The sequence below is a fragment of the Palaemon carinicauda genome, chromosome 34 (assembly GCF_036898095.1).
Source record: "Palaemon carinicauda isolate YSFRI2023 chromosome 34, ASM3689809v2, whole genome shotgun sequence".
NCBI lineage: Eukaryota > Metazoa > Arthropoda > Malacostraca > Decapoda > Palaemonidae > Palaemon > Palaemon carinicauda.
In genome coordinates, this window is record NC_090758.1 from 55,854,791 (window position 1) to 55,864,790 (window position 10,000).

Genomic DNA, 10,000 nt, shown 5'->3' on the forward strand with positions numbered 1-10,000 from the left:
ATACATATATATATATATATATATATATATATATATATATATATATATATATATATATATATATATATATATATATATATTTGTATGTATGTATGTACATGTACACACACACACACGTATATATATATATATATATATATATATATATATATATATATATATATATATATATATATATATATATATATATATATATATATATATATATATATATATAAATATATATATATATATATATATATATATATATATATATATATATATATATATTCTTAATTCCTTGCCTTAATATTATAAGCCTCGGCTCTGATAATCACGGCCGAATGAAACTCATCCAAAAGTTAATAAAAGTAATTCAAGAAATATTTCGAAATGAGTCATTGTCAGGAAAAGAAATTTTGATTAGTATTTTTTATCTCATCTGTTTCACATAAACTCCATTTAATCATTTAGTATAAAAAGCTGAAATCCAAAAAGTTTACTTTTCATTATGAAAAGGGTTACGAATGAGAAAGAAAAAATCCTGTGTATATATTTGAAGTTCTAATTTTTTATTAAAATTTGAATTTTTTTTATCATTATTATCTGATTATTTTAATATTTTCTAGGATATTTTAGTAATATTACTTAATAGAAGAATGTATTATTCCTTGTAAAAGATTTTTAATTGTACTGTATATAAATTTATATTAATATACTAACCAAACAATTCTATATATCGAAACTTTAATCATTTCTATGATGTTACTAATTTTCCCTAATTTTCTCTATTCTATTTTAATATTTTTAGTATATAGAAGAATATATTTTGCCTAATAATACACAATAAATTATATATTTTCTTTTAATGATACGCAAGTTTTCTATAATGACCCATATATATTAAAGCATTTCCTATAAACATCATAATTAACCATTACAATATTGAATGCTCATTTGAAGCGCCTCAAACGAGAGAGAGAGAGAGAGAGAGAGAGAGAGAGAGAGAGAGAGAGAGAGAGAGAGAGAGAGAGAGAGAGAGAAATATTAAAAGCATTTTTATACGCTATAACTAAATAAATGCTTCATGCAGAATGGAAGAAAAAGGGAACTGGCTTCTTAAGAGAGACAGAGAAAAAAAAAACCAAGTCGATTCTTGCAGCTAAACATTTTGACATTAATCAAACAACGAATAAAAGGATTTTAATGTGGCATAAAACAGAGAGAGAGAGAGAGAGAGAGAGAGAGAGAGAGAGAGAGAGAGAGAGAGAGAGAGAGAGAGAGAGAGAGAGAGAGGTGTGGAATAGTTACAGCAATTTTATTACACTTCCAGAATGTAGCTCTCTATAACTGTCCTTCAATTCCAGTCTGTTCACTGTCTTTCTATTTTAGTCTTTAGCCGCACATTTTCTTAGCTTGTTGTTCTATCGTCTTCTCTTCCCTCTCATGCTTTTCTTGCAATCTTAGATTACCCATTCTGTTATTCCTAATGTCCATCTATTATTTGTCATTCTCATTATATGTCCTGCCCATGTCCATTTCTATTTCTTACATGATGATAGAATATCCACTATTTTAGTTTTCTCTTACATCTTTGTTACTCTTCTTTTGTCTATTAGTGTTATTCCAATAATTTTTCTTTCCATAGTTCTTTGAGTTGCAGCTAGCTCAAGTCCTACGGTTTTAATAAAGCTCCAATTCCTGGTACATAAGTTAATACATGTAGGTCCATCTTATTAAATACTTTTCTTTTTATAAAAAGTGGTATCTTACATTCCATAATCTCATTTTATTTACCAAAAGCTAATCATTCCATGCTTATCTTTCTTTCAATTTCCGAATCATGTCCCAGGGAAACACTTACTGCCTATCCCAAGTACGTATATTAATTATCATTCTCTAAAGATTCATCCATAACTATTATTTGTTGTCTTTCTTCATTTCCATTGAACATTATCTTAGTTTTACTTATATTAATTTCAGTCCACACGCCTAGTTGGAAAAACTAGATGGAATAAGTCAAAGGGTTTCAACAAGGAGAGCATCCCAAGGGTAAAAAGGTGATAAAGAAATAGCGAATAAACTGTATGTTGGAAATAATGAAGCTATAAACATAAAAAATATTAATATACTATTTAAAGGATGAGACTTATATCAACTTGTTCTAAAGAAAAGTATTTACAATTTCAACCCCCAGATTATTTTATTGCTTAAAAAGATTCTAGGTGAAGGTAATTATAATTATTGTTATTATCATTGTTATTATTACTTATATATTTGTCAGTCAAATATGTTATATATTTTATAATTCTAATATGTAAATAATATGAATATTGTGATTTTTTCCAGTGAAAATTAAAAAAAAAAAAATATTACATGTATGAAAAAATCAAATTATTTTTGCTTCTGATACAAAAAAGATAAATTATATATATATATATATATATATATATATATATATATATATATATATATATATATATATATATATATATATATATATATATATATATATGTATATATATATATATATATATATATATATATATATATATATATATATATATATATATATATATATATATATATATATATATATATCGATCAAATGCAAACAAAAGTCTGGTAATCATATATAAGAAAAAATTATTCGTGCGATATTTTTAGCTAAGGGATCAAAAAGATAAAACATAAAAAAGATATATAATATGAAAAAATAATAGGTAAGAATATTGTTTTAGTATGAAAATTAAAAGGAAAAAAGTATGAAACTAATTTTGAAAAAACTGAAAGGAACAAGAATGAGGAATAATGAAATGACAAGACTTAAAAATCCTTTCAGTTTTAATATAATTTTTGGACGTCAATTTTGCAAAGGAATTATTCATTTTTAATCTTCATCCGTGGAAGACTTTCAGGGAATATTCATGTTTCATGTATAAAAACTGATTTTGAGTTCATTAATTTGAAACTTATTAAGAAATTTGGTGTTTTTCGTCTTTGAAATCTTATGAGGAAGGATCTAGAGACAATTGAGTCGTGAATGAGAGAGAGAGAGAGAGAGAGAGAGAGAGAGAGAGAGAGAGAGAGAGAGAGAGAGAGAGAGAGAGAGAGAGAGAGAGAGAGAGAGACCATTTTTTATCCTTTTCTGTCTGGATACGAGAGCAAACTAAAGTAGAGGATATTCTAACAATATATAAGGAAAAGAAAGGGACATGGACAGCACCTATAATGAGAATGATAAACAGTAAATGGAACAGAAGAATAACAAAAATGGTCCTTAGAGATTACAAAAGGAGCATGGGAGGGTTGAAAAGACGATGGATTGACGAAATAAGAAAGTTTCCGGGTGTGGACTGTTATAGAAAGACCATAAACAGACGGGAGTGGATTGACAAGAGTAAGGTCTTTTCCTGCTGTGGACAAGTCACTGTTGATGATACACAGACACACACACATATACACACATACACACACAAACACACAAACACACACACACTCACACACACACACATATATATATATATATAAAATATATAATTTGCTTATATGTATGTCATAAACTCATATATAAATGAATTAACTTATAATATATATATATATATATATATATATATATATATATATATATATATATATATATATATATATATATATATATATATATACATATATATATATATATGTATATATATATATATATATATATATATATATATATATATATATATATATATATATATATATATATATATATATATATAGAGAGATATGTATATATGTATATATATATATATATATATATATATATATATATATATATATATATATATATATATATGAATCTATATATATATATATATATATATATATATATATATATATATATATATTTATATATATATATAGTGTGTGTGTGTAGTATATGTATGTATTATAAACTCTTATATAAATAAACTAAATTATAATATATGACGTATGTTTTTTCCTAAATGTTAGTTCTCTAAATATAAATATTGCAATAAGATTATTAGGTTGTATGATTTTTCAATAGTAATTATTAACAGTTATTTTCCTTGTTAAAAGATAATTTTGAGATTTAAACGAGATTTGATAAACGGTAAAATTAGATATAATTGTTTGAAATAAAAGGTGTAAAAGTTAAAGATATTTAGAAATATAAAGTTTTATTGCTAATCAAATTTTGATTAAATTTAATTCTTTTCATAGAACAAAATAGGATTAAAAGATTGAACCTATATATAACAAAATAAGGAAATGCGTAGGAATAATTGATTATATAAAATAATCTTCTTAAGTTAACAGGAACAAAATAAAATTATGAACAATGAAATAGTGAAGGAAGCCGGTTCTATTTTAAAACCATTTTGAAATTTGATTTAACGAAATAAATTATTCAGTTCTCAATTCATTCTTGGAAGACTAAGACGGAATATTCATGTTTTATATGTGAAGGTTGATTCTGATTCTGTTTCTCTGGATTTCATGTTTTTCGTTGTAGGAGGGAAGGCAGCTAACATTTTGAGAGAAAATACACAGACAATAGGGTCTTAATTGAGAGAGAGAGAGAGAGAGAGAGAGAGAGAGAGAGAGAGAGAGAGAGAGAGAGATTTGTGATGGTAGGAGACTTTAGTTAGATATCTCACAGTAAACCAAACTAGTATGGGTGTCCCTAATTAGTATAGCTTGACTGACACTTACACCTTATCAAGCCATTTGAATATATATATATATATATATATATATATATATATATATATATATATATATATATATATATATATATATATATATATATATATATATATATATATTGTGACGGGGCGAGAGACGGTTGTGAACTCAAAGGCAGGATGCAATCAACTGAGTTGTTTATTAAGGAACACTCTCCTTTATATACAAAACCTCAAAGCAACAGGACATAACATGTTCGAGAGACAGACAATGTTACAGGGCAAAACTGGAGACATGATCATTCAGGTTCTTTTTAATGCGAGGGAAGAGCGCAGATACAAGCATAATATATACAAAATAATTATGTACAATTGCGTGACATACAGTTGGTACATGGCTCCCTCCCTAAAAATGATATACTGTACATGTTAAATAGGGCGCCCTGATCTAGAGAGGCGAACTGTAGGCGGGACATCTGGCAGAAGATAAGCAGGTTTTAGACGATCTATGGAGACCCAGTCTTCTTTGCCCCGAATGTTGAGGAGGAATGCTTTCGGACTGCGTCGGATCACAAGGAAAGGGCCCGTGTAAGGGGGCGTTAGTGGTGGCTTGCTACTGTCGTTGCGCAGGAAGACGTGCGTTGCAGAGTGCAAGTCCGTTGGTATGTGATGTTTCGCTGGGGGCTTGTAAGTCTGGCGGCACGGAGTAAATTTTCCCACGATGTGGCGTATGTGCTGGAGATCGTCGTAGGAGGTTGTAGAAGGAAAAAATTTGGCAGGGACTACCAAAGGGTCGCCATACACCATTTCAGCTGACGAGATGTTGAGAGCGTCTTTAGGAGTGGTCCTTAGTCCCAGGAGGACCCAGGGAAGCTGAGTAAACCAATTGCAATCCTTTCAGCGGGACATCAAAGCTGCTTTGAGGGTGCGATGAAAACGTTCAACCATTCCATTGGCAGCGGGGTTGTAGGCCGTTGTTTGATGTAGGGTGATGCCCAGGAGATTTGCTAATGACGTCCACAATTGAGAGGTGAAAGTGGTTCCCCTGTCAGAAGTAATATGCTCAGGGATACCGAATCTTGAAATCCATCCAGAGAGTAAGGCAGATGTACATGAGGCGGACGTTGCAGTTTCCATGGGAATGGCTTCAGGCCAACGAGTGGAGCGGTCGATGACGGTAAACAGGTAACGATGTCCTTGTGATGTGGGTAGGGGGCCTACAACGTCGACGTGAATGTGTGCGAAACGACGCTGAGGTTGGGGAAAGGTGCCCACTCCTGAATCCGTGTGTCGATGTACTTTGGAAATTTGGCAAGAAGTACAGGCGCGGACCCGATCCTTAGCATCCTTAGAAATGTCGTGCCAAATGAACTTTGCCTTCAGTAGCTGTGCAGTAGAACGGCACGAGGGATGTGAAAGGTCGTGAATGAAATCAAACACCTGTCGGCGCATGGGAGCAGGAATCCAAGGTCGCGGTCTACCAGTACTAATGTCACAGAGGAGGGTGGTGTTGGAGTCTTAGAGGGGAAAGTCTTCCCAACGGAGGGACGTGCAGGATGTTCTACAAGCTGGATACTCTGGATCCTGTCGTTGGGCTTCAGCCAGGGCGTTGTAATACAATCCCAGTTGAACGGCAGCCAACATGTTTCTTGAGAGGGCATCGGCAACGGGATTCATTTTCCCAGGGACGTATTGGAGGGTGCAATTGTATTTAGCCATGGTGGAGAGAGGTCGGCGTTGGCGGGCGGACCAAGCGTCGGACTGTCGAGTAAAGGCGTGCACCAGAGGCATGTGGTCTGTGCGAATGACGCAGGGCGTACCTTCTAAGAAATGGCGAAAGTGACGGACAGCCAAGTGCACCGCCAGTAATTCTCGATCGAAGGTAGAATAACCCGATTCTGGCTTGGACAGTTTTCTGCTGAAGAAGGCCAAAGGGCCTTTGACCACCTGCTCGAGTACTGCACAAATAGCGACGTCGCTGGCATCGGTGGAGAGGAGAGGGGCGTGTGGGATAGGAAAAGTGAGAGCCGCATCAGTTGATAGGGCCTTCTTTGCATTGCAGAAGGCTGCTTCTTGAAGGGGACCCCACTTCAGGTCCTTTTGCTTGCCCTTGAGGGAGGCGTAGAGGGGAGCAAGAGTGGCGGCAATGGCTGGCAGAAAACGGTAATAATAGTTGATCATCCCATAGAATTCCTGCAGAGTTTTGACGGTTGAGGGCTCGGGGAAGTTCTGAACGGCTGCTACCTTCTCAGGGAGGGGATGGACTCCTTCAGGAGTGATACGGTGCCCTAAGAACGACACTTCGTTGGCCCCAAAGGTACACTTGTCGTACCGGACTACAAGGCCGTGTTGTTGCAGGCGGTCGAGCACGATGCGCAGGTGACGGAGGTGTTTCTCTTTTGAGGAGGAGAACACAAGTATGTCGTCCACATAACATACACAGAAAGGGAGGTCCCCTAAGATGCCATCCATGAGACGTTGAAACGTTGCACCAGCATTACGAAGGCAAAAACAGGAGTAATTGAAGGTGTATGTACCAAACGGAGTGGTGATGGCGGTCTTAGGGATGTCTTTTGGGTTCATAGGCACTTGATAATACCACTTCAGGAGGTCGAGCGTAGAGAAAACCTTCGCTTTGTGCAGATAGGAGGTCACGTCGGCAATGTTTGGGAGGGGGTAGTGATCCGGTTCTGTTTGCATGTTCAGGCGCCTGTAATCCCCGCACGGACAGAGGGAGCCGTCTTTCTTCAGAACGATGTGTAAGGGTGACGACCATGGGCTGGAGGCCTTTTGGCAAAGGCCCATTTCCTCCATTTCGGCGAACGTCTGTTTGGCGGCTGCCAATCGTTCCGGTGCCAGACGTCTAAATATTGCTAACACTGGGGGTCCCGTCGTCTTGATATGATGAAAAATACCGTGCTTGGCAGGAACCGTGGGCGTTTGGCGAAGTTCTGGACGGAAAACTTCCAGGTACGACGTGAGGAGGTGGGCGTAGCCATCCGTGGGTGCGCTGATGTGGAGAGCGAGGTTAGAGGGGGCGGTTTGAAGAGGTGTCAACAAGTACGAGTCTGCGTTTACCAATCGTCAGTGGGCGACATCGACTAGAAGGTGGAAATGAGAAAGGAAATCTGCACCCAGGATTGGCATAGTGACGTCAGCAACGAGAAACTTTTACTGTTTCCGAACGATAATGTGAGGTTCTCGTAACTGTAGGTGGGTATCGCAGATCCGTTGGCAGCTACCAAGCGGACGTCGGCAGATGTAGACAGACTACGTTGTGCCTTGAAGAGTTTCCTTGGCAAAAGAGAACGACAAGCACCCGTATCTATCAAAAATCGCACGCCTGTTCCTGCATCCTGTAAAAAGAAAAGATTAGAAACACGTGAGGCCACCGCCACAAGCGATGGCCTACTTACACGTTTTTTGGCCACTAACAATCCTTGGCATATTTCTTCGCGGTTGCCCCGAATATGAAGTGGTAGTAGCAAAACTGCGGCGGATGGGAGGTAGTAAGTGGCTGTAGAAGTCGTTCGTTGGGGCGCGAGCGATTGGTGGGTGGTAGGCGGCTTTGTCGCCGCTTCGGCACGTCACGGGGTAAGCGTGTATGTCCTACGGCATTCATGTCAGCTTCGGTGGATATTGAATACGCATCCTCTATGTCAGGGGTGGAGGCGATAATGGAGGTCTTGAAGTGGCTGTCCATAAGGGCGTCGGCTTTGGTCATGAAGTCCTTTACGAGTAAACTATCGACATCGGGTATGGCAGCGCGTACAGGTTCGGGTAAACAGCGTATCCAAAGGGCACGAAGTAGGTTCACCTCACGAGGAGAGCCGTCTGCCGCGGGATGAAGGCGAGCGATACTGGTCATTTCCCTGAGGGCAAGCAAAGCCCTTTGGTCCCCCAACGGTTGTTGCGAGAGCTGAAAAAGCTTTGCTATACGGGCGGCTGGCGACGGCGAGTACTGCTGCAGAAGGTGTGTTTTGAGGGAGTCATACGCTATTGGGGTGTCTCCTTGTTCACAAAGCCAGTCGGATATTTCTGGGAAGGTGTCCTCGGGTATCGCCGCGAGAACATAATCCGCTTTTGGTGGTTGAGCGAGTCACGCCCCTGATACGAAACTGGACTTCTGCGTGCTGAAACCAAGCAAACGCCTCTCCGCTGGCAAACGATGAAAGTTTGAAGGGAGCGGCCGCAGCACCAACTGCCGTAGAATCCGCCATAGTACCAACGATGAAGGGGTGAGGGGGTGGGGGTGGAAGGCGGTGGGAGCGAGTCGACTTCCGGGGTCACCAATGTGACGGGCCCAGAGAGGGTTGTGAACTCAAAGGCAGGATGCAATCAACTGAGTTGTTTATTAAGGAACACTCTCCTTTATATACAAAACCTCAAGGCAACAGGACATAACATGTTCGAGAGACAGACAATGTTACAGAGCAAAACCGGAGACATGATCATTCAGGTTCTTTTTAGTGCGAGGGAAGAGCTCACATACAAGCATAATATATACAAAATAATTATGTACAATTGTGTGACACACGTTTGGTACAATATATATATATATATATATATATATATATATATATATATATATATATATATATATATATATATATATATATATATATATATATATATATATATATATATCTATATATATATATATGTATGTATGTGTGTGATATATATATAAATAAATAAATATATATATATATATATATATATATATATATATATATATATATATATATATATATATATATATATATATACATATATATATATATATATATATATATATATATATATATATATATATATATATATATATATTTATTTATATATATATCACACACATACATATATATATATATATATATATATATATATATATATATATATATATATATATATATATATATATATATATATATATATATATATATATTTATTTATATATATATCACACACATACATATATATATATATATATATATATATATATATATATATATATATATATATATATATATATATATATATATATATATATATATATATATATAGATATATATAAATATATATATATATATATATATATATATATATATATATATATATATATATATATATATATATATATACATATATAATCAGTTAATATGTTTTTATACCTAACTGACCGCCCGAAATATTTTCGGAGGACAGTATTTTCCAAAGAAATAATTGCCGGCTTTGCTCTGTGAAAATGAATTCAGTTTCCATAAGTAAATTTTCTTCGTGAACGGAATAAAAAAAAGGATCATTAATAAAGTTTGCTTCTCAAGAAC

General features: G+C 35.1%; 1 protein-coding gene across 1 annotated transcript in view; it reads right to left on the reverse strand.

Moving 5' to 3' along the window:
• The window catches only part of LOC137626946 (neuroligin-3-like), a 26,167-nt gene that overhangs the window by 2,864 nt on the left and 13,303 nt on the right, over positions 1-10,000 (reverse strand). The gene's annotated exons all lie outside the window — the stretch shown is intronic.